Source organism: Barbus barbus (genome assembly GCF_936440315.1).
Source record: "Barbus barbus genome assembly, chromosome: 28".
Classification (NCBI taxonomy): domain Eukaryota; kingdom Metazoa; phylum Chordata; class Actinopteri; order Cypriniformes; family Cyprinidae; genus Barbus; species Barbus barbus.
The window spans coordinates 2,724,157-2,751,229 of NC_136756.1; the positions used below are offsets into that span (position 1 = coordinate 2,724,157).

General features: G+C 40.3%; 1 pseudogene across 1 annotated transcript in view; it reads left to right on the forward strand.

The window, feature by feature from the left end:
* The first annotated feature begins 6,893 nt into the window (after positions 1-6,893).
* LOC306847942 (voltage-dependent L-type calcium channel subunit alpha-1D-like) overlaps positions 6,894-27,073 on the forward strand; it is a 107,870-nt pseudogene continuing 87,690 nt past the window's right edge. Inside the window, exons 1-2 of the transcript in view lie at positions 6,894-7,090; positions 8,479-8,584. The product of the transcript in view is annotated as a voltage-dependent L-type calcium channel subunit alpha-1D-like (transcript). The remainder of the gene's footprint in view (positions 7,091-8,478; positions 8,585-27,073) is intronic.

Below are 27,073 nucleotides of genomic sequence, written 5' to 3' on the forward strand. Positions count from 1 at the left end.
ACAGCTTTGCCGGTTTATTGTTTTTTTTTTTGTTCGTTTTGTTTGTAGCTGTCATTATAATAATTTATCATTTTGAGCAGGAGTCCAGGATTCATCGGAAAAACATTTTTACAATGCACCTACTATGAAGAAGAGCAATAAGACAGCATTATAAAATGAAAAAGTGGCGAAGATTTGCTCACCCACAGACATTCACAGGTTAATTTTGAGGTATTAGTAAATCAACAAAGCTGATGCTTTTCACGGAACTTACATAATTACCCATCATACATTGTAATATAGCCTAGTTTGTTGGTCTGTTGGATTGGATTGCTTTCTCACTGCAACCGAGCTCGTTTGCAATTGATGCCGAGACCACCTCGTTCAGGTGATCTCGGACTGATTGTTTTGGCACAGATCTGAGCATGATTGCCATGTTCACATATGCACAAATGAACCGAGCTAAGGGGGGAAATGCGCCAGGTTCTGAAACAATGGGCCAGGTGTGAAAGCACCCTTACATTTGTCCACACTTCATATCTGGATCAGATTGTAGGCTCTGCGCAGATTAAGCTTTTGCTGAGAAATGTTGCTCCATGCAACAGCTCTATTGCAGCAGGGGCAAGGGGAAGAGGCTACTGGAAGTTGACTGTGAATTTAAGAAATCTGTAGTCAATGCAAGACCAGAAAGCTCCATCCTTTTGGGCCAGAAACTGGAAGCAGCAGGGGATGTTGATGGACAGATGCAACAGATGTTGATGCAGTCTTGCTTCAGAGCCTCCACTACATACTTCTCCATAGCTTGTTGTTCTGGGCACTGGGTACTGGGTCACCAGGATTTAGGTCAATGGCACAGTCCCATGGTTGATGAGGTGGTAGTTAAGAGGCTCGTCTCGGGCAGAAGACATTATGAAAGTAGGCGTAACAGGCTGGAATATACACATATTGTTTCAACGTAAGTGGAACACACTGGTAATACTCCTGGTCACTGATGTCTGGAGACAGACTGGAACAGAAAGAATGTAGCATGGCAAGTGAAGCCCAACTTGAGGATGTCCCTGTTGCTCCAGGATATCATTCACAAGCTTATTCTGGACAAGCCAGGGGTGCCCTAGAATCCCATCAGCAGTGGATCTCTCCAGAACCAGTAGTGGGAGGTTCTCAGTGTGCTGACTGCCAGCTTGTAGTTGAAGTGGACCCCAATGGTTTACCGATTATTGACTGGATGAAGTATTCAGACAAACGGTGTTCTTTCTTGAGCTTGAGCTTCTGAGAGAGAAACTCGGAGATGATGTTGCCAGCTGACCCAGAGTAGAGCTGTGACTGTAGACAAGACATCAAAGGCAGTAAGTGTTACAGTACTGAGGAGTAATTACTGTTGAAGATGGTGAGAATAGACGTTACTGATAACTGTGAGTCTTTTGCTTACAGATCCTGAAGATCACATACACACAATGTGTGTGTGTGATTGAGTGCCAGGGAGGATGATGAGAAATGTAGTCCAACTTCAGTACTCTGGTGAGTGTGATGGTCTAATGAGTGGAGGAGAGCCTTACATGACTGTGACATAAATACAACTAAAACGTGGTTTTCTTCTCATGATGAATATGTTTTGATTATTATGTTTGTTTGTTCTTAGTAGATTCTTATTTTAAGCAAAATATTAAAATGGTCCAGACTTCAAGAGGAAAACCCTGAACCCCCATATAGCATCTTTTCTCATTCACATAGCCTTCTGTCATACATAAATATTGTGGGATTACAAATTCAAGATCTGCTGATATTATGTCTTGAAATAGCATCACATGAAAAACTAATGTGAAGTATGTTGTATTTATCATTTAAGGTAAATATGATGACATCAGACTAATGATTCTCTAAAGCAAAGTTTGTAGCAAGACATTCCTGTTGTCAAGACAGTCAGATGAGCCAGATTCTCTCACCATTTATCTTTAATGGCTTTTGGTGGCCCTGTCCCATTCTTTGACTAGTTATGCTAATTGGATTAGGATTGGTGAAATGGGGCAGGTTGCTGTCCCTATACTTGATTTGCATGCTTTGTTTAAGGTCGTCACCTAGGTGCTTTGTTTCCATTTTAAGCACTGCCCTCTACAGTGTTGGGGGTAACACATTACAAGTAACGCCAGTTAAGTAACCAGATTACTTTTTTGAGTAACTAGTAAAGTAAATGCATTACTTTTTAATTTAGAAGGAAATATCTGAGTTACTTCTTCAAATAAGTAGCGCCAGTTAATTTGTTTCCCATGTATTGACTGACAGTTCTCGTGTTGCAATGTTGAGAGAAATAAATAAAAACAGTCAAACTCAGAATATTATGCAAACCTGCAATAATTAAAAATGTTCAATAAGACAAATGTCATTTATGTATTTAACTAATGTCTTTGCTACTGACCTTCGAAGAATTTTTGAGCTAGAGTGCTCAAACTTTTATACAAAGTACCCACATTTGTTCACTACAAAAGGCACCAATTCAAACCTCTGCAAGAATATAACAGCCCTTATAAGCTGATGTCAAATACAAGGAGTGCCTCTGTTACAATCTACGCCACTGCCAGGGTAGGTTGTAACAGACAGACAGACAAAAGAAGGAAAAACAGCAGCCACCTCATAAAGTTTGCTTCAAAAACAGGTTTATTGAAACAATCTAAAAAAACAATACAAAACAATGTCGTACTTTCTATGAATGACCACATCTCCAACCCACTTTCTGTTTTATGCAGGAGTGTGTGTGTGTGTGTGTGTGTGTAAATTAGACTACTAGAACAAACCTCCTTAACGGTATTTATGCTTACTGAACACTCAACTCCAGTGTACCGAGGTAAAGAATATGTAGATCTAACAAAAAACTGTGTGAATTTGTGTGTGAGATTGTGACTATTTATGAATTTTCTCAATCAGAGTCACAATGGTGACAAACCGATGTTTTTAACCCTAGAGTGCAGACTTGGTGGATCCAGAAACTGCATAGGGCACATTTTACCCTCACTTCCTTTGTTTTTGAGCTGCCGAAAAAGCTCCACGAGACAACATGAAAGTTCTCAGTGCTATGAAAGGGAATGCTAAATGTGTTACAACTTACAGCCCCACCCCTGTCATCCAATGTTTAGTTAGCTGTATTAGCATTATGGTTTGAAATTAGCATTTTAAAAATGCATCACATTTTGCCTGATAATCTACAATTTATTCTAATGTAAGTTATATGATTTTATCTGCAACAGTAGTACTTTACGTACTAAGTAAAATATAGTTTTGGTAAAAAACAATCTGCACATACCTATTTACAGCCTTGACAACCATTCATATAAGATCATGGAGGAAGTGGGTAAATAATTAAATTATCATAGGACTCCTAGCTTATCCCTGATTGGTGGAAATGGTGTTGTTACAACTGTCTCCATGTTACACTGGAGCCGTTACACTGTTTAAGATTTTATTCCTGTACAAAGGACTACTGTTGCTCGGATGAAAATGTATAACTATTTCAAACAAAGTATCACTCGGACCTCTGCTGGCAAGGAAATGCAGAGCCTGGGCCTCTTGGAATTGAATACCCCTCCTTTATTTGGATGGTTCCCCAACAGAAATTCTACTGAATAGAAGTAATTTTGCAAGTACATGTCAACTTCTTCTAACCCTAACCTAACAGTATACTAACACTCTAATAACATGCGGTTGAATAGATAGACATAGATAGACATAGGGATAGAGATAGACATTGAATAGGCCTAGACATAGAATGTCCAAAGTGGATTATCAAAATAAAGCATAATCCAGGACCTTTCTTTTGTCTCAATGTAAATAATTGTGCACTAAAAAGTATTTGATGTAATTTCAAAAAGTAGTGCTTGATATACAAAACAAATCTAAAAATTGTTGTCTAGAAATTGTTAAGCAGTTTAAAATATTGCCCCGCCAGTTTCACCCACATGTGTGTTATTAGTGTTGGTTTTTCTTGAATTTAAGAAGCATCTATGTGCTGAGCTATTTTAGATTCATAAATAATAGGGATGCGTTCAGAAAGTGCGATGGAAAATGTGATGTTATTAAGAAACCGCAAGAGGTCGCTGTTACATACAGACGCGCGCGCGTGTTTTTAACAAGCACAAATAAAAACCAAACAATTACAACCATGAAAACAAACCAAGCACAAAAACTAAAATGAAGTCATTTTGCATTGCATATGGAAATAGCCTAAAATATAGGGCCTACTTCTTATTTTACGTTTGTCTAGCTGCATTTGAGATTGATTATGGTAAAATATGATCATAATCTGATAGATCAGTTGTTAATGAAATATTAGAGCGCGCTTTATTCGCCTCCGCTCTAGAATAGCTCAGTAGCACAGAAGGTTTGAGTCAGAGGATTATTATGGGGGATTATCTGCTACAAACAGGTAATCCAACCCCACACTCCCATACGGTCCTCTGTGCTTGCAATTTATGGCAATAATGAGCAGAAAACAGCATGTACTCGGTGAATGAGCTGCTTTAGAGAGAGAAAGCTGCATGAATGGCGTTCATACTGGGAATACGAGGTAAGATTTATATCCAGTTTACTTTTTATCTGAAAATTAAAATAGACATCACCATAGCCAAAGATCTGAACTAAGTATATCAGCAGCATTACTCGGTGTCAAAAGCCTGGGATAGGCTAAGTGACCCCTTGAAAAGCCTGTTAGATGTCCTGCAGAGGTAATTGAATATTCCAGGCAACCATATTCCCCGAATACGGCCTTAATTTAAAACAGACGCACAACTGCAGCGAGTGCGCGGGGGTGGGATACTAGAAAAACAGTGCTCGGTTCTCTCTAATTTGGTCCGCTGTGACGAATGGAGTAACAGTCCTGATAAACTGGAGCTCTAGGGATCTTCGAGGCAAGGGGCATCATTATGAGTGATCGCATCTAATGGCGCTCAGTGGATTTAATCTTGATCGTCCTCGACACCCGGATGTTGCGAAGATGCGCTCACGGAGCCCAAGGCATCAGCATCAGCATCATCAGACACACTAGTCAAAACATCATAGATACGATGGTTTAATGCAGCGAACTGGAATATAACAAATAATAAAAACATTTTCAATGTGGAGGAGGAGATGGACGAGCCAGAGGAACCGACTGAAGGTAGATGCGACTTATGAACGAGTTTCTGCATATTAAATCCGTTTCATATTAAAAGGGCTTCATTAAACTGGTGACACTGAATTTAAAAGTGAAGAGGATGTCTGTGATAAAGTTCAGTGCACATACTAGTGTTTATGCGCGAGTATTATGGTGACAGGTTCGAGTAGATGTCGTATTAAATATAAACTGAAAGATATGCCAAATCATCAGATACCTAATGCAGTAGACTCGAACCTTATTGTGAAGTATTACCATTACAGCTCCATCTTTGACATTGTTTGATTCAAGAGTATAACAATCTGCTTTATACAATCAGTGGCCTCAAACAGGATTTGGAGTGTCATATCCGTTTGTTTTGAAGTGCTAGAAAAATAGATATAGTGTTGAAAATGCAGACAGTTGGTATTGAATGACTTTTAGTTTTGTTTCTGGTTGGTGCTTGTTCATATGAGTTAGGACACCTGTGTGAACAGAACAACTCTTGCTCTCGTGTCCAGCGAGAAGACAACCAAGCTAGCAGAAAGCAGAACTGTTGTTTTGTTTTAAGCTCTAAATGTTTGCTGACACATTTGACTCCTCTTCAGTCCTTAACGTTTTGAATAGTTTCGTACTCTGGATGCAAAATAATTCAATTGATGTTGATATTTGATGGTACAATGTTTCACTTCCTTTTAAATGCTATTCAGTATGCAAGAACACTCAATATATCAATATATTACAATTTTGGCTTGGAGGGCAGATTTCACCAAAAACAATTAAAAAATTCTAATTCAGGACGGTTGTGAACTAGGTGTTTAAAACCAATATACAATACCACTACAGATCATCTGATGCCAGCCATGGACAAAGCCAGGAATGTTGCCTTCATTTAGAAAGAAAATCAGCTTTGGAGTAAAATACCTCAATTTGTTTTGCCTAAAAAACTGAAAGTGACGTACGGGCTTCTTCAGCGTGTATTGATTTTACTCTCAGTGCTGAACTGCTCCTGTTGCCAGCTGTGATTCATCATCAACCATTCACATAACAAGTGAAAACAGACTAGTGGTGTCTGTGATGGGGCTGGCACTATAATATATATGAATAATACAAATTATATTTATGAATATACAGGCAATTTTTTTCTTCAAAGGGACAGTTCACCCAAAAATGAAAAATCTGTCATTAATTACTCACCCTCATGTTGTTCCAAACCCATAAGACCTTCGTTCATCTTCAGAACACAAATTATGTCACATGGATCATTTTAACGATGTCCTTTCTATGTTTCTGTGCCTTGACCGTGGTAGGACCCTTGCCGTCTATGCAAGGCGAGAGAGCTCTCAGATTTCATCAAAAAATATATTAATTTGTGTTCTGAAGATGAACGAAGGTCTTATGGGTTTGGAACAACATGAGGGTGAGTAATTAATGTATATAAAACCTTGCCACGTGTACTGCGTTGGGCTAACTGAGACTTTTGTTGTTTTGCTTTTGCTCTTTTGTTGGTTTTGATTGCTTCTATTGTCTTCATTTGTAAGTTCCTTTGGATAAAAGCATCTGCATAATTACCAAATGTAAATGTAATGTGAAGGTAAAGAATATTCATTATTATTTTTTTCCCTCTACTGTCTGTTTTTCAGGGGCAAACTATGCCAGTGGCACCAGACCCCCTGTCTCTAGTGATGCTCCTCCCATTCAGTCGGAAGTGCCGTCGATCACCAGCCATCGTTCACCGGCCCAGTCCGCCGCGCTCTCCTGGCAGGCTGCGATTAATGCCGCCAAACAGTCTCAGGGCACCCCCAAAACCATGAACTTCTCTGCTGCTGCAAGCACTGCTCCGGCTAGCTCGGTCGCCCAGAGGAAACGCCAGCAATATGCCAAAAGCAAGAAACAGGGAAGCACCACTAATAGCAGACCTCCAAGAGCACTTTTCTGCCTGACTCTCAATAATCCTGTGCGCAGAGCGTGCATTAACCTAGTGGAGTGGAAGTATCCTTATATCAACTGTAGGAAAGGTGTTAATGTACACAATCAAATTTGCAGTCTGGAGTTATTGACACACTGCATCCACCCCATGACTTGGCTATTGATTTAAAGCATTGTTCTCGAACTCAATTCTTGGAGGATCACAGCTTTACACAGTTTTGCTCCAACCCTATTCAAACACACCTGATCCAGCTAATCAAGCTCTTCAGGATTACTAGAAACTTCCAAGCAGGTGTGATTTGGAGCTGGTTGGAGCTAAAGTCTGCAGAGCTGTGGCCCTCCAGGAATTGAGTTTGAGACCACTGCTTTAAAGGGATAGTAAAAAATGTAAGTAAATGGTTTTCTTTTAACCCAGGCTCATTGAAAACATATGCTTCTGGTGATGTTTCTGCAACACAGATATTATGTGCCTATTGTACGTATGGCGGCAGTTTCAAGGTAAAATGCACATTCAATACGTAACCATGGCCACGTTTTTATTACATTGCAGCAGTTCAAAATTCAAATGTCCGGGAGCCATAGTTTCTCAGGATTCGTACCAGAGTGCCTCACCGCTCAAGTGCAGTGATGTATCGCGTGAGCCACTGAGCAACCTACTGTGTTAGAAAACCCATACATATGAAGCTCTATATGTGATGCTAATCTTCAACAGTATCAGTTTTCAAATCACGCAGCATGTTATAATTGTTTTGAGGTAATAACATAATATTCTGCAAGTGTGTGTGCGAAAATTAGACTTTCTTAATCGAAATTCTGGCCCTGTAAATCATAATTTGTGTGAAAAGGAATAAAAGTTGCCAGAGTTTTACTGCCTCTAGTGTTAATTTCAACTGGAAACTGCAGTGTTTCGTATGATAGGTACGAGTTCTGCAGAAACGTAGGCAGAGGCATGTATTTCCAATGAGCCGGGGAATTTTCTTTCTTCTGCCAAACACACAAAACGCCAACGAGGCTTGATGTTATTGGAGTTCAACTTCATTGAGTCAGTGAGACTTAGAGAAAAGCTGCAGTTTACATCACCCTCATGTCTTTTTTTTTGAGCTTTTGAACCGCATTGACTTTTGCCCTTCAAAATGCCTTTCAAAGAAACCAAAATGCCATTTGGAATACACTATGCCCGACATCAGCTTCTGATGTGAGTTTGGGGCAGGACTATCAGTGGGACTGACCAGTATTGGGTGGTAGGAATGTTTGGAAACAATTACTATTCACACAAATTACATAAAAGTTAGCCTAAAATGCCACATAATATCTCTGCCATGACATAGATGACAGCTTTGAGGGTTTTAAATACAGAAAATTTTACTTTCTAATCAAGTTTGATAGGTTGAGATCATTTGTGAAATGGATGATACTGCTATCATTTTTCTCCTTAAACATGTTGTTCCCAGACCTTTTGATACCTTTATACTGCTGTCAATATTTGCCAACTGTGTGGCCTTAGCTGTTTACATTCCCTTTCCTGAAGACGATTCCAACTCAACTAATCATGATTTGGTGAGTACCGTGACGTCTCTTCTGATTTCCCATTGGCTGTGTTGTGGGATTAGTTTCTGCTAATCGAGATTAGATGAGTGAATTAGAGTGGAATTACACAAGGCCAAAGGCAAATTTGCAAACACTCAAAACGCGCTCATCCATGCTGCTCATGTTTGTGTCTGCAGGTATATGAAAAGTCTGCTGTTTAATTGCTCTGTTGTTTGTGTGGAAGTAGCTTCATGGGAAAGAAAATTATCTTTTTCATATCTTAGTTGTATCTGAATATGAATTCAGAAATCTTTGATCAGAATCCTTCAAGAAAATTATTTATTTAACTGAGCAATCTTTATTAATGTTATGGTGCTACAGTGTCTTGTGTCTGTTTTTTTTTTTTTTTTACTCCTAAGGAATTTTCAGGAGAAACGTATGGGGTTGGTTATTGTGTAGGCTTACATACTATCACTGTAGCCTAAATGTCCATTGTTTTATACATTATTTATATATGGGAATTAACAGCATCCCACATACACTAACCACTTGTCACGCTCGTCAGAGGAAGGGAACGAGGAGTTCTTCACAAACGGTAATCCTTTAATAACCAACTTCGTGAGACGTGGAGTACAGGCCAGACAAACGCGGAATGACAATTTTAGACAGCACACAGAGGCAGGGAAACACAGGGCTTATAAAGGACAGACTAAACTGGATAATTAACAACACCTGGAACTAATGAACTGATAACTAAAGGGAGCGAGGACAGGAACAGGAACACCAAATATGGGCTCGGAAGGAGGGGAAACACGAGACACAGAGAGACAAAGTCTGACATTATGCCCCCCTCCGGAAGGCACGTCCACGCGCCATACACCATCCAATGGGGGGGGGGGGGCGCTCTGGAGGCCTCCAGGAATCAGGGGGCAGGGCTACCGGCCTCCAGAGCGGCGCCCGGGAGCCATGGCGGGACAGGGGACTCGGGAGGCCATGGCGGGACTGGAGACTCAGGAGGCCATGGCGGATCTGGAGACTCGGGAGGCCATGGCGGGACTGGAGACTCGGGAGGCCATGGCGGATCAGGGGACTCAGGAGGCCATGGCGAGAGAGGAGACTCGGGAGGCCATGGCGGGACGGGAAGTTCCGTGGCTTTGGCCTTCGGCCTGGCCACACCGGCCGTGACCATATGGCCCCCCCCCCCCCAAATTTTCTTGGGGAAGTTCCCCTCTGGGAGCCACTGAGGAGCGGCCTCTGTAGGGTGGTCAGAAGGCGCGGACTCTTGGGGGCGCTCTGAGAGCATGGACACTTGGGGGCGCTCTAGAAGCACGGACACATGAGGGCGCTCTGGAGGCGCAGACACACGAGGGCGCTCTGGAGGCGCAGACACACGGGGGCGCTCTGGGGGCGCAGACACTTGAGGGCGCTCTGGAGGCGCGGACTCTTGGGGGCACTCTGGAAGCGCGAAGCTGGATGGAACCAGCGAAGACGCAGGAGAGCACCTGCGAGGAGCAGGCACTGGAGGGCACCCGCGAGGAGCAGGCACCGGAGGGCATCCGTGAGGAGCAGGCACCGGAGGGCACCCGCGAGGAGCAGGCACTGGAGGGTGCTCGGACAGCGCAGACTTTAGGGGGCGCTCGGACAGCGTGGATTCTCGGGGGCGCTCTGGGCTGAGGACAGAGGTGGTGCTGGGAAGAGTTAGGTGGTCGGAACATTTGGTTGGGTATGTGGAGGGTCCTGGTGAGGGGTGAGCTGGTGAGACCTGGTGGTTTTCGGGTGGGGTTGGATGACGATTGTTCTGACAAACTTCAACTTCGAGATTAATGCCATTTACATTGAGGACATTATTAACCAGCTCGATTAGGGAAAAACTGGACGTGGGAAGATCGCAGCTGATGACATCATCATCCAACCCAAACCGAAAACAGACACTGAGCGAGGCGTCAATCCAGTTCACCTGGTTGGTAAGCCCTAGGAACTCTTCTACATACCTCACCAACTCCCGGCCATCCTGCCGCAGGCACCAAAGCCTGTCTTCAGCCATTGTCATGTTTTGGTGCTGTCTTCTGTCACGCTCGTCAGAGGAAGGGAACGAGGAGACAAGGAGTTCTTCACAAATGGTAATCCTTTAATAACCAACTTCGTGAGATGTGGACTACAGGCCAGACAAACGCGGAAGGACAATTTTAGACACCACACAGAGGCAGGGAAATACAGGGCTTATAAAGGATAATTAACAACACACCTGGAACTAATGAACTGATAACTAAAAGGAATGAGGACAGGAACAGGAACACCAAATATGGGCACGAGAGGAGGGGCAACACGAGACACAGAGAGACAAAGTCTGACACCACTATATAGATACAAAAAACTTGAATATGTCCAATTTGTCTAATGCAGTAGTGGATCATATACATTATACAGCGTACATAAAATCTTTAAATAAATGCACTGATGATGTCAGTCTGGAGTTTTACAGGTTCATTTTCTGGATCATTTACTGTAGGCGATTGGAGCTGTCCATGGTGCTGAAACCAGCCTGCTCACTATATATCCAACATTTACTATACTTCATTTGGCATACAGTGCATTCAAAGCAGACAGTGCTGTAAATAAATGTTTGGTCTTTCTGATTTTGTGTGCTTTTGCACATTTTTAGACTGAATTCCATCAGAACTTTAACCAAAACCTATAGATGCACAAAGTGAACAGAAAAGTTTTCTGTTTTGAGACGTGCTGAAGTTGCGTTTGGTCTCATACTCTATCACATATCTTGTCAGTGTCGTGCGCTTGCTTATCCCTTTGTTGTGATAAACAGTAAAGTGTGTTCAAGTGCCAGCAAAAGACAGTGTAAAGAAATACTCTTTGAGAGAAGCAGTCAATCAGCGGATGTTAAAGGGGTTATCGGATGCAAAATTCACTTTGCAAGTTGTTTGAACATTAATTTGTGTTGGAAGTGTGTGTACACATTCATCCTACAATGATAAAAATCCACCCAGTATTTTTTTTAAATCCCTATTTTAAAATCCCCTTACTCAAATCAGGCTGTTCTGAGATTCCTGTCAGATAGTTCTGCGCAGGCCGCTCCCGCGATAGTTGATTGACAAGACCGTCTTACCTTAGACCTGCCTTGAGTGAGCTGATAGCTGTGTGCCATTGTGTCGACTCCAGTGCAGGGGAAGACAAGATGTCACCAATTAAGTGATTGAGGTGTTTTGTTGTTGGATGTAGTAATGAATATAGCAGTCGTCATTTACTCCCGACATCTGAGCCGCTGAAGATGCAGAGGCAAAATGACCAACTCTTACTATGTGTTTCCATATCCCTACTATTACTACTAGCACTATAGCACTCAGCCTGTGTCTGCTAATACACTACTTTCTTTTTCTATTGGTCTCTGGAATTGTCAGTCTGCAGTAAACAAAGCAGATTTCATTACATCTATTACAAGTCATTCAAGACTAAACCTCATGGCCCTGACAGAGACGTGGATCAAACAAGAGGACAATGCTACTTCTGCAGCCCTCTCCAATAATTTCTTATTTTCCCACACTCCCTGTCTGATTGGAAGAGGTGGAGGTAGTGCTCTGTTTATCTCTACTGATAGGAAATGTATTCCTTTACCTTCTCTGGGTATTAACAGCTCCTTTGAATCATATTCAGTCCCTATTATTCAAATTCAAATTCAAATTCAAATTTTATTTGTCACATACATATACATACGTAGTACGACATGTAGTGAAATGTATTGTACGACTGTCCAACAAATTGTCCAACAATTACCCATTATTACCCTATTACCCATCCTTTTAAAATCCATTTTTTTTATCGACTCCCAGGACCACAAGATAACTTCTTGGATGAGTTAGATGTGCTGCTCTCAACCTTTCCCGAGGATGGTACTCCCCTAGTTATGCTTGGAGACTTCAACATCCACCTAGATAAACCTCAGGCTGTAGACTTCCACACTCTGCTTGCCTCTTTTGATCTCAAGAGAGTGTTAACTATGGCTACTCACAAATCAGGCAACCAATTGGACCTTATTTACACATGACACTGCTCCACTGATCATGTACTGGTTACTCCACTGCACACCTTGGACCACTTCCTCCTCACTCTTAACCTCAATATGGTTCCTGACACAACACATACCCCACCACATGTCATCTTTCTTGTCACCTTCCCGGCTATCTGCTATGGTTTCATCTTCGCTTTCTCCCTTATCATCTATTGATGCTAACAGTGCTACTGATACTTTCTGTTCCACTCTTACATCTTGTTTGGACACTGTCTGCCCCTTGTCTTTCAGGCCAGCCTGTAACACCCCTTCTGCCCCTTGGCTGTCTGATGTTCTCTGCGAACATTGTGCTAAGCTCAGGGCTGCTGAAAGGGTGTGGCGCAAATCAAAAAATCTCTCTTCCTTCTCTGCTAATGTCTCCACTGCTAAAAGGACATACTATCATAACAAAATTAACAATTTGTCTAACTCTCGCATGCTCTTTAAAACATTTACCTCCCTCCTTTGTCCTCCTCCTCCCCCTCCTTCATCAACTCTAACAGTTGACGACTTTGGCACATTCTTCATTAATAAAATAAAAATGAGACTGATTTCCCTTCTTCCTTTCATTGCAAAAACACTTGAACGAGCTGTGTTCAAAAAGTCTCTGCCTTTCTCACACAGAACAACCTCGTCAACAGAAACCAGTCTGCTTTCAGAAGTGGACATTCAACCGAGACTGCCTTGCTCTCAGTTGTTGAAGCCCTAAGACTGGCAAGAGCGGATTCCAAATCTTCAATACTTATCTTGCTGGATCTGTCCGCTGCTTTTGACAAGGTTAACCACCAGATCCTCCTGTCAGCCCTATTGGCAAAGGGAGTCTCAGGAACCTCACTCCAGTAGTTTTGAGTTGAGTCCTACCTCTCAGATAGGTCCTTCAAGGTATCTTGGAGAGGTGAGGTGTCCAAGTCACAACATCTAACTACTGGGGTACCTCAGGGTTCAGTTCTTGGACCACTTCTCTTCTCTATTTACATGGCATCACTAGGTTCTGTCATTCTGAAACATGGCTTTTCATATCACTGCTATGCTGATGACACTCAGCTCTACATCTCATTCCATCCTGATGATTCGACGATAGCTGCTTGCATCTCAGCTTGTCTAACAGACATTTCTTGCTGGACGAAGGACCATCACCTTGAACTCAACCTAGCTTTGACAGAACTGCTTGTGGGTCCATCAAACCCATCGTTTCATCACAATTTCACCATCCAATTAGGTACATCAACCATAACTCCTTCAAAAACAGCCAGAAACCTTGGAGTTTTGATTGATGATCAGCTGACACTGCTAAAACTGCCCGGTTCTGCAGATTTGCTTTATTCAACATCAAGAAGATCAGGCCCTTTCTTTCAGAACATGCAACACAACTCCTTGTTCAAGCTCTTGTTCTGTCCAGACTGGACTATTGCAATGCTCTCTTGGCAGCAAGATAAATTTTTAATGAGCCAAAAATAATGCACGTCACACCTCTGTTCATCAATTTGCACTGGCTAGCAATAGCTGCTCGCATAAAATTCAAGGCGTTAATGCTTGCCTACAAAACCACCACTGGCTCTGCTGCAGTAAACAATTAAACAAACAAACAAACAAACAAGTAAACAAACAAACAGCCTCTGCCCCCCTTTACCTAAATTCAGTACTTCAGACTGAAGTGCCTCTAGAAGCGTGAACGTCGCTTTATTGTGCCATCCCAAATTAACTGTTCCCATCTGGTGGAATGACCTGTCCAACTCAGTCTGAGCAGCTGAGTCCTTCTGGACGTTTCTATCTATGTGTTTTCTTTATATTTATTATACATTAACAAAAGCAAAAAAGGCATCTAACACTAGCTTGCTCTATTCTTTTTCTATTCTATCTGTTTTCTTTTTATTTATTATATAATAAAAAAAAACCTTGCTATATGTACTGCGTTAAGCTAACTGAGACTTGTTATAGCACTTGCATATCAGTGCTGTTTTGTTGATTTTGATTGCTTCCATTGTCCTCATTTGTAAGTCATTTTGGATAAAAACGTCTGCTAAATGACTAAATGTAAATGTAAAACTCAACTAATATACAAATTTAAAAAAAGTCTTTTAACACCTAGTACCTAGTACAATAACTGCTTACACCTCCATTAGCAGCAATAACTGCAACCAAATGCCTCCTGTAGTTCTTTCTAAGATTTTGGCCCATCCCTCAAAGAAACACTTCAGCTCAATGACATTTGTAGGCTTTTAAACATTAGCTGTATCCATCAGGTTTAAGTCTGGTCTTTGACTTGACCATTCCAAAACTTTAATATTCTTGTTTTTTTGACTTGCTTGTATGTTTCGATCATTGTAATTCTACATGACTCAACTGTGAGTTCATGGACAGATGGCTTTGCATTCTCTCACATACTGGGCAGAGCCACACAGACAAAGGCTACTTCACACCTGGAGACTGCATAATTGAAGTACCAAATGCAGTGCTTGTGGCTGTTGTAATAGTTTGAGACTGAAGCTCACATTTGTAGCACTGTCATGAAGCACATGTTTTTCTGTTGACTGAAGAATACTGTCTGTTTATCATTATGCCTCTTATTTGTCTCATTAGGCCTGTCATGGCATTGATCATGACTACTAACAGTGCCACACTCGCAAACACTGAAACACAGTGTTCTCATCTCCATCCTCAACCATGCAAGGCTAGGTACCGGATATATTAACCACATGGTCTAGAAACCCCAACAGCCCCTCCAACTGCCTGATCTGTGGCATCTAGCCTACTTGATCATCAGTGAAGCACGTGATGCCACAGTGACCTGCATCACCGGCCCTTCCCCCATGTCACCACAAACTGATTCAGTGTAGCACCAGAAACAGCTGCTTGCTGCCAGTTGCTTTACCATTTCTGCCTTTTGCCAAGCAGAGCGATGACAGAGATGAGCGGGTATAAGGGGATCAAGAAATGATACTAGAAGAGTTTAACCTTGAACCATGGGTCAGTGTGTTGGAACATGCTAATCACCTGACAAGTACACGGACAGTTCATGAGAAGTGTGCATTTAAACATTTTACAGCCAAGAAAATGTTGGAATTTCTATGAATGGAGAAAAAATCAGCAGTTTCTATTGCTTTCACAAATATTTTGTTGCATATATAAAAATGCAATATATTAAAAGAAAGAACAGAATGTCTGCTTTATTCTATCTTCATGCATTCTTTTTTATCAACACTTGAATGTGGGTAAGTTCATAAAAAACGCAACATTTGAAATAAAAAGCAGAGAAAAACAGGGTTTTGCCAGAGACTACGTCTGAATCAGAATCAGATGCTTAATTACACATTCGCTTGTTTCTGCTTCTTCTTCACAATGTTTTGATCCAGAAATTTAATACTATTTCAGAAGTATTATTTCCTTCCACATACCAGTGAAACATGGAAAGCCGGATAATTCTGTCAATAGCGGGGAAAGAGTTAATAGTAAACCCAATTCAGATCTGATTGTCTTTAGCTGATCTCATGCATGATCTTTAGTGAACTGACCTCGTATTCAGCAAACCAGGTGCAAATACTAGTGATTGCTAACAGTTTCTGGACTTCATACAGTTGAGTTATCGTGACACATACAGTCTTTTTTCTTTTAAATCAGAGTGAGCATTTGGTCGGGTGTCCGCTGAGCTCCAGGGCTTTGAGCAGCACTGGGCTTGTCCAGTAAGATTAGCCTCAATAGAGTCAGTGACACCAGTGTTTAACCTTTCTTTCTCTCTGGATTTCCATTGCACTCACTCATGCATGTTCATCGATCATTTCCAGCCTACAAACCTATATTCTCAATTCCACACATGCCTTTGGGAAAGCCCTTTAATTAAACAAGTGTGAAATGGTGAGCATTGGTGAACTGTAGTAAGAACCGCTTCTGTGTCTGTTAATTTATGATGAGGCTGAATGACGGGGCTTTCGTATACACAGATGGGTGAAAGATGTGTGTGAAGCAAAGGCAACAAGCTGTGCAGTACGTTAAATAAACACAAATACGCTTGCAGTTGTTTTCCTCTGTGTGCTCGCGCTGGTTGACACTAACCCATCTGTAAACAGGAGGGTGGAGGGTGATGAAAGAGGATCATAGGAGGATTATATCTTCACTCACTCTCTCATCTCTCACTCCATCCACAGTCTCTCTCGTTCTCACACTACGACCCTTATTTCACTCGACCAGCTGTTCAATTAAATACTTCCGTACTTTAATACTTTATTTTGTGAGTTTAAAGGGACAGTTTGCCCAAAACTGAAAATTCTGTCATCATTTACTCACCCTCGTGTAATAATAAATGTCCTCTTGGGTGATTGCAGTACACCCGGACTCACTTCAGTGTGTAGTAAAGCACTTAAGAGTGTCAGCAAGGCCGTGTGACTAGATGGATATTTTCCAAGTGTTCTGATTTTTTTTGTTTAAAAATAACCAATTATCAAACAATTCCATAGTAAAGTTGTGGCAGCCATCATTGCTCTCTTGTGCATGTTTCCAAGCATAAAATCAGTGTTATGAGAATCAGTTGTTCAGATTGTGAACAGCAATGTGATTCAATGAAGTTTCTTTGAAAGCCAGTCATAATATCATATTGTATAGTGCATAATGGAATTTCTTTTTTGGACTGAATTCTGCCTTCATATTTGAAGTAAGTATTGTTACATCAGTGTTGTGATTTAGGAGACTGCATAGCCCTGACCTATGAGAGGGCTACTTTTTCTGGTCCCAATTTATATTAGGTGGCCTTAACTATTATGTACTTACATTTAAATTAATAATTTGATACAATGCACTTATTGTATACATAGATGTTTTACATTGTACTTATATTTAAAAAAATACCTGCATGTAATTACATGTATAATTAATTTCTGTAATAATGTTTATAATTACTCTGTTAACCCAGCTCTTACAACATAACCCACCCTTAAAGCTACCCATACCACCAAAACCTGTCCTTAACCTTACACATATCCAACGTCAATAGCAGCAGAAGTGTTTTGCAATACAATATAAACACAAAAATTACATTGTACTTATTTTTAATTTAAGTACACAGTAGTTAAGGCCACCGAATATAAAGTGGGATCGTTTTAATCTTAATCATTCATGATGGCACCCTATAACAAGTGCTTAAAAGCTCAGTCACTTCACAGTGCTGGCTTCCTCTGTGACTTGTTATTAATGAGTGATGCTCTGTCTGAGCAGCTATTACTTGCTTGAGAGTTTATGTAGACGTAAATATGGGCTCATTAGAGATATGGTCTGATATCATAATTCTAGACATAAATGTCATCTGTCTTTACTGTGATTGTGTTATAATCTATCAAACCACTTATAATTGTAAATCAGTGTCACAAAAAATGTTCTCAAAGATTATTTAAGTGTATTCATTTAAATTTTAGTAGACTGCAAATATATTACAATGCTATGAAGAAGTGTTCGCACCTGTTACGCTTGGTGGAGTTCAAGGATAAAGGCGAGAGGATCCAAATGCAGATGACCAGGGTTAATCAAGGGAACAAACAAAGCAAGGCAAACAGAGACAGGAACTGAACAAAGGAAGTGAACAGGGACAAACACATTACAAAACAACAGTCCTAAACACAAGACAAGGGAACACAAGACTGGGATTGTGACGGCACCCATTGTGATTTATTTTGTTTTTGTCTTTTGTTTCAGAAATGAAAACAAAAATCTAACACAAAAACCCAGGCAATCTAAGTAAACACAAAAGTTTTTTAAATGATAAAGATTTTTATTGAAGCAAATGTAATTCCCAAATCTATGAAACGGCATTCATAGTGGGTTCAGCTGTACTGGACGCCATGGTGTGTGAACTCAGATCACAATAGTTGATTGAATGATTCAGTGACTCACTCGTAAAGACAGTCACTTATTCCTGAAGGGATCAGAACAAAACAGTCGAATGAGCAAAAACTGAGTGACTGCAGAAAGAGTCAGTGTAAAATCCCACCGCTAATGCACAGACTGACGATCTGTCTGGAACAAATATAGCGCAGTGATAAAAACAGTGCTGTTTGGCTGGTGTAACACACTATAATGCAAAGAACAATTTGCTGGAACTAACCAATTCAAATCAAATCAAACTTTGCCAATTGACCCATCACTGGGAGTTTGATTGACAGGCGATCTGACCAATCATAACTTGGAATCTGCCATTTTTGACCGACAAACAAACCAGACAGAAGAGTGAACTTGAAAAATGGTGTGTATTGATCTTTTTCCACGATTGAAACAAGATACCTCCTGATGTTCATTCATGTTTATTTCATGCTATAACTAGTAAAGATGAAGAGATTGAACTTGAACTGAAGCGCTACAGTGATCTGTCATGATGCATTAAAGAGCCACAAAACGGTATTTATTGTTTGAATTTCTTAAAAAATTCTTCAAAAAATTTGAAAGCTAAGACTATGTTTCATTCCTACAGTAACCTGCTCTGTCTTGTCTGTTGGTGCGTTGTCAGCTTTCTCTTTGCTCGGTGTGAGAACATGACGAGTGGTGTGTATGGAGCGAATTTTGTGCCAATATTCATCAAACAAATCCAGTGTTTTGCAAATAAACACAATCTGCTTTGCAAAGAAAAACTCGACCTTCAAACAAACACAAAGTGATTTGCAAATACAAAACTCTATTTGAGAGAAAATGCAGAGGTATGCACCACACACAATACATATATAAATATATGTATTGTGTGTTACAACTGTGAGACTCATTTGCCTTTTTATGAGGAAACTTGGCTTGATTTTCTCACAAATGCGTGCAGGCAGATTTTCTCACATGTGCAATTGAGCAACTTTCTTTTCCAAAACAGCAGATGGCGCTGTCGGTCAATTTACGCTAGTCTCCCGAGACCCGAAACACCTCTTTACCTTTTCAGACCAATATGAGTAGGGAATAAAAAAAAATAAAAAAAGATTAGGGGTGTCTAAATTAATCGTTGCATCGTTGCGGATGTGGACGATTCTGCATCGATGCAGTAATAGACCATAATCGACTATAGCCTATGACGTCATTCACATACACACTTGTCACGTGAGTATTAAAAATGCACTCTATTTTAAAACCTAAGCTTGGCTTTTTTCCAACGTATGTGTGCGCTAGTGACAAATGCGGCGGGCTTCATTGCACAGAAAATGCGCTGTGAGACACGTGCACATTGCTAGTGCTTCCACTCGCTGTTATTTTAGTCTTTTACTTTAGATATGCTTTCATTTCTGCCGTTTGGAATGCAGTACGTATTAGATGCACGAAACTCACGCACTGACAGACTTTCACGTGCACTTTGTGTTTGTTTGTCCTGAACCGCGCGGCTGCGGTTAAATGCACTTGCATCTACTTTTATGATACAAAATTAATGTAAACAGTCAGTTATATTTTCAGAACAGGACAAAACATCTGATATGTGGAAATAGATCTGTGCATTAGTGTCTATTAAAGCTGCCAGTGGCTATGATCTCATCAGTAAAATCAAATGGCAATAATGCTGAGGAAAATATAAAAAACTATAATTATATGTAAACTTTCAATACTTAAAGAGCTCCCAGATACTGAAAGTGCTTTTTGTTTATCACTTGTAATTGCCCCCCCCCCTTTATTACTTTATATTTGTTTGTATGTTTTGAAGCTATATTTACTTTTAATTCTTAACAATAAATAATTAATTAATATATTAATTAATTATTTTAAAAAGTAGCCTGCTTATATAATTTAATAAAAATGCACAAAATAAATGTGATAAAATCGTGATGCATTGTGATATCGAATTGAATCGAATCGTTGACATGATGATCGTAATCGAGTTGAATCATGAAACCAGTGCCGTTTCACACCCCTAGAGGGGAACAGGTGAGTTTCAAAAAGACATGATTGATTGAGTCAGTGTGGAAGAACTGGACTGGTCTGCAGAAAGACAAGTCCTGATCCCAGCTGAACACCTCTGGTGTGACTTTATATGCAGACCTTGAGCCAAAAACTCATCACCAAACACCAATGACTTGTATAGACACTATAAGTACAAAAGTGTTGGGACACCCCCTTCTTTAGAACAGAAAAAGACACTTACAAAACTGTGGCAACAAAGATGGAATCATAATTCATGGTCCAGGTGTGTTTTGTGCTTTAACGTCATACAGCAGTCACAGTTCACTCAGCATGACCAAATGCACACAGCAAATGACCATTCATAAACTACTGCATCATCACTTCTGTTGAATAAAGGAGTACCTTGTTCACTTTACAGCATCCAACAAGTAAACGACATTGCTCTGTTGCTATGTAGACTTGTTAGTCTAATACTGCCATCAACTAAACTGGATACCGAGTCACTGTGGCTATCAGGCAGTTTGTCTTTGCCCTCAGACTCTGTCCTTATGTAAGTCCACCACATGTGAAAGTACCTGAAGTATTTGATGAGCTTAAGTGCTTTAAGACAAAGGAGGGCGCATGATGTAAAATGGATTAATGCACTGCTAAAATTCATGTTTGGAATAGAGGTTTGTATTGCAGTATATTCATGTGAAAATCAATGACTGAACTGATTTGTTTTGTGAATAGACATGGCCAGCCTGCCGTATTCAGCGGTGAGATTTTATTGTTCAAATGGGATTAATCTAGCCATCCAAGTCTGTTGTAGCTATTCTTAGTGCTGTGGCTTAGCCATTGTCATCCGGTCACCTGCAGGCTGAGACACAATCATTACACTGAAGACCACGAGCATCTACATCAGATAAGGGACATTTATTGTAACTCTTATATTTCTACAATACACGCTTTGTTGTAGCATTTGACAGATTTTGTGCTCTGCAGTGTCATTTATAACATTTCTGAATGCTTCCAGAGACACAGCCCTATTCTCATTTGAAAGTGCAGAAAAAATTAATTATTTCTAATTTGTCAAAAAAAAAAAAAACCTTAATATTTATATATAAATTTGAAAAATTTTGAAATGTTTATTAAATGTGAAGAAAGCCATAAACAAAAATCAGAAAATAAGTCAATATTTTCTTTTTTGTGCAGCAGTTTGTGTGTAGTGCTTTCATTTCTAATTTAAAATTCAACAGTACTGGATTCAACCATCCAGTACTGTTGAGGTCATGAGGTCATGATTTAGAAAAAAAGGTAAAATTGAATAAAATGAGATATATAGGCTATACATAGGATACCAACTGCAGACTGAAACTTTTTGATCATCAGAGGATTTGACAAGATTGTGCTGATATGGTGTGTTGATTGATCTTTATTTACCCATTTCAAATTTCTTTAATACATTTTGTTGTATGTTGTCTGGACAGTTCATTTTCAGTTTCTGGGTTCTGAACAATCTTCACTCAAAGAAAGTGTTTTAGCTAACTCATATCCATTTTTTGAAAGCGATTCATTCACACAAGGCAAAGATGAACACCTCCTTTCCAATCATGTGATTGCACAGTCATGTTTCCGATCATGTTTTTTTCAAATGATCATCTAGGACGAAGTTCAAACATCTTGGCACTTTCTTTAGGATGTGAATGCTTGAATCAGTTTGCAGACAAAGTGTTATTTGTCTTTGCCAACAAATACTGTTATTTGATGAACATCTTCTATTCATTTCTCTATTGGAAGGCTAGTTTTATATCCATCTGATGTAGCTTTAATCCTAATTGTTTCAAATTTGACCATATCTCATCACAATCAAATCCAGACATCTGAGAAAACCCCCGTGCGACTCTGCAGGCTTTGTGCTTTATGTCAACTTCAGCTGTGCATTCTGATCTTTTCGCAGCTTCACCAACTCCCAAACAATGTTTGTACACTGCAACTTGCATTTTTTTTCTATAGCCTTACACCATGACCATAGCCAGGCTTTGAAAATTAGTGGGGTCTGGGGGTGGGGTGTTAAAGTCTGTGTAAAGTGATATTAAAATATGTGTTCTGAGTTTGTCACACAACAGAAAAATGTGTTATTAACCACCCAGCCAAATTTGAATGATAAAAAAACCCGCCAAGTAACTAAAATAAGTTATCAAAATCTTTGAAAAATAAGCAGGACTCTCTGCTCTCAAACACTGGGGGCGTGTCCTCTGTCGGCGCTGAAACCACGCCCACTCGCGGGAAAGCGGCCATCTCTCTCAACTGTCAAATACCGCTACAACCTGAATGGATGCTACTGATACTACCTCTAGTAGCTTAATTGGATTTATACAGACATACATGTTTGAGCATGCAAGTTCATTATTTAATTGTAGACATGCAATTAAGCATGGTTGCTTAGCAATGGCAAATACCGCGAGAGTGAAAGCTCCAGTGCACATTGAAAGAAGAGAAAGCGGTACAGCTCCCGTTTCCAAGCGTCTTTAGATGTGAATTGTGAACGAGGCCACGTTCGGTGGCTCCATTGCATCATCGAGTCACCGTTTTAGCCCTGCCCAAAAAATCCTGAACACAGAATTGGTGAAAAACTGTTTAACGGTTTAACTCCACAATTCAGTACTACATAGTTCAGAGTCTTTGTAATGTGTTTCAGCAATACATGTCTAACATTTGTAAAGTGGTTAGGAACAATTCTCAGAATTCTCTTTACACGGACTTTAAAGAATTGTGCTATAATAACAAATGAAGAGTTCAGATGCAAAAGCCTCTAAGTACGTCTGACGTTTTTCTATAAAGGTGTCATCGGATGCAAAATTCACTTTTCAAGTTGTTTGAACATAAATGTGTGTTGGAAGTGTGTGTACACATCCATCCTACAATGATAAAAATCCACCCAGTGTTTTTTTTTTAAATCTGTATTTTAAAATGAGTTCTGCGCAGGCCGCTCCTGCGATAGTTGATTGACGAGACCGTCTTACCTTAGACCCGCCCTGAGTGAGCTGAGAGCTGTCTGCTGTTGTGTCGACTCCGGTGCAGCGGAAGATGTCTGAGATTAAGCGATTGAGGTGTTTTGTTGTTGGATGTAATAATGAATATACCAGTCGTCATTCATGATCCAGCTTCATCTACAGAAGAAGTGAATATAAGGGGTTTTTATGAATCTTTGCAAATCGCCTTTCCTAATAACGCGCTAGTTAGCCAGTTTCGCGGCTGAAGTTTAAATTCTACTTGTCACTCCACGGAAGAGAGGGGCGAGGTCAGCAGAGCTCATTAGCATTTAAAGCTGAAAACAGAGCTGATTTTGACGGGGTAAAGAAGGTGTTTTTTTACACTACTATTGAGAAATTTTAACTAAAGTATGTTATAGACTTTTCATTAAGACCCTAATGAATCATATCAACTTGTGGAAAATGGGCATCCGATGACCCCTTTCAAATTAGCATTTCTTTTAGCATTACAGGTACTTCTGAGTGGGTTGAGGCTGGGATTTAATGCATTTGAAGTGAAAGTACTTGATGAACATATACTATGTGTGGAGAGCATTCACTCAGTATTTTTATCTCATTTTTGACCAAGATGGCTTTTATAGGCTTTTGCATTGGAACTCTTCAAATGTACACTAAATCACTTCAAAAAAAGACAGACATGTAGATGTTTGTGAAAGATGTTTTCTCTGTTTTGGAGGGGAAGATCATTTTTAAATCATACACTATTTATTGCATGAAAATTTGTTAATACTTTACTATAGTTAGGGGTGGATTTTATCAGCTGTTTATTATTCATGCAACAATACATATTACTGATATAGTTTTTATTAATAACCATTGCTATATAGCTGATAACATTGTCTAGTGTTCTTATGAATGTTTTTAGCATGATTTGATATAGGCTACTACTATAAGGAATGACATAGCATAAACTTCTTCATAGCTAGTGTTTGTGTATTTCATTTCATTCTGTAACCTAATTGTTCTACATATCTGTGCTCTAGATGAGTTTTCTTCATTGGCACAGATGTGAGAAAATTAACAGTTAGTAATCCGTGCTTGCTGTGCATATTTGTTTCCTGATTCAGACAAGACAACTTTTTGGAGAAAGCAATATCATGGATAAAGGACTTTTAGCTAGAAGACAAGCCAAAAACATCTTAATGATGGATTTGTTCATTACAAACCCACAGCTTTTCAGTTTTCTCTTAACTCTTTTCATATTTGAATACGTTTTGTATTTTAGATACATTGCAGTTAGGCTTTAGGACCTTCCATAGCACCAAATCTGCACTACTTTAGGTTACTAACAATATTTGGTTATCTTTGCATTCAGGATCACATGCTGTTTTAGTTTTGTTAGATCTTCGATCATAGCTTTTGATACGATTGACCATAAGATTCTTCTTAATTGCTTGAGTGTTGGGTTGGTGTCCAGAGCACAGCCCTTCAGTGGTTTGCATCGTATTTAAAGGACAGGAAGGTTGCAGTGCATTTAGGAGACTTTTCTTCCACATTGGCTCCTTTAGTATGTGGTGTTCCGCAGGGGTCGATTTTGGAGCCACTGCTGTTAGAGAGGCCTTTTGTGGTCAGCCTAAGGCACACATGTGCAATAATCATGCTGTCTAATCAGCATCTTGATATGCCACACCTGTGAGGAGGATGGATTATCTCGGCAAAGGAGAAGTGCTCACTAACACAGATTTAGACAGATTTGTGAACAATATTTGAGAGAAATAGGCCTTTTGTGTACATAGAAAAAGTCTTAGATCTTTGAGTTCAGCTCATGAAAAATGGTGGCAAAAACAAAAGTGTTGCATTTATAATTTAGTTCAGTGTATAAAGGTATAAGGTAAGATATAGAATATGGTCATGCATAATAAGGCATTAGTATGTGCTTTATGAGTACTAATAAACAGCTAATATAGCAATATGCATAGTTAATAACTAAAGTGTTACATTAAATACATAAAAAAATAAATGTTTGTGTGTGCGCATGTGTGCGTATACTGGCTAGCAGCAGCTGGGCACTCCTTATCTGTGTGTATGTTCTTTATGGGAAAATACTTATGCAATTTAGCTTATTGGCATCTGCTTGCTGGTATATAATATGCATCATCAAATCTTTTATTTAAAAATAAAACTGTAGTTTACAGCAGAAACGGCAACAAACGATCATGACTCCAGGCACGAACTCTGACAGCTGATACATACAAATGTATAATAATAATAATAATAATAATAATACAATTGTGGGAACTTTGCATTTTCATTTAAAAAAACACCACTGCACGCCACTGAGAACAGTGTAGTTTTTACTGAGCAAACAGAAAAACTGTGGCAGCTGCCATGAACTCTGGGGATGCCACAGGAAGTGGCGCTGCGACCTGCCACTGCCAGGGAGAGCGCCAGCTCGTTCACTCCGGCAGCGTCTAGCTAAGATCATTTTCATATAATGGACGCTAAACATTCTTGTAAACGGTCTAAATTATTTAACGATCTAATTATACATGTCATGCAGACTTTCATACGAGGAGTTTAACAGCAAATTAGCCATTCAGAGAACAAATTTTATTTTTGAAACATGAAACATGAAAAATTTACAGAGGTGTCCTCATAGCTGGCTACGGGCCTGCCTTCCACCATCTGACCTTGTCTAGACTGGCTAATGCTTCTTGACATGTTTCATAACACTTTCCTTTCACTTTCGAGTTCTTTTGTCGTTTTGAACGATCACCCCCACACCCGCCCAGAACACCCCTCCACACAACCATTAACACCTCCAGCAACCCCTCTCTCCCCCACACCTACAATTCAAATCAGCGAAGATGATGTGTGCCAGGTCTTCAGGAAGAACAAAAGAAGGAAAGCACCTGGTCCAGATGGTGTGTCACCAGCCTGCCTAAAAATCTGTGCTGATCACCTGGCCCCCATCTTCACACAGATCTTCAATAGATCACTGGAGCTGTGTGAAGTCCCCTCATGCTTCAAACGCTCCACCATCATCCCCGTCCCAAAGAAACACAAAATTACTGGACTTAATGACTACAGACCTGTGGCTCTAAAGTCTGTAGCCAAGAAATCATTCGAAAGACTGGTTTTGGCTTATCTGAAGGACATCACTGGACCCCCTGCAGTGTGCCTACAGAGCAAACAGGTCTGTGGATGATACAGTCAACATGGGACTGCACTTCATCCTGCAGCATCTGGACAGACCAGGGACTTATGTGAGGATCCTGTTTGTGGACTTCAGCTCTGCTTTAACACCATTATCACAGAAACCCTTCAGAATAAACTAACCCAGCTCTCCGTCCCCACCTCCGTCTGTCAGTGGATCAACAGCTTCCTGACAGACAGACAGCAGTTAGTAAAGCTTGGTAAATTCACATCCAGCACTCGAACCATCAGCACTGGAGCTCCTCAGGGCTGCGTTCTCTCCCCACTGCTCTTCTCCCTCTACACCAACGACTGCACATCTAAAGACCCCTCTGTCAAGCTCCTGAAGTTCGCAGACGACACCACACTGATCGGCCTCATCCAGGACGGTGACGAGTCTGCTTACAGACAGGAGGTTAAGGAGCTGGCTGTCTGGTGCAGTCT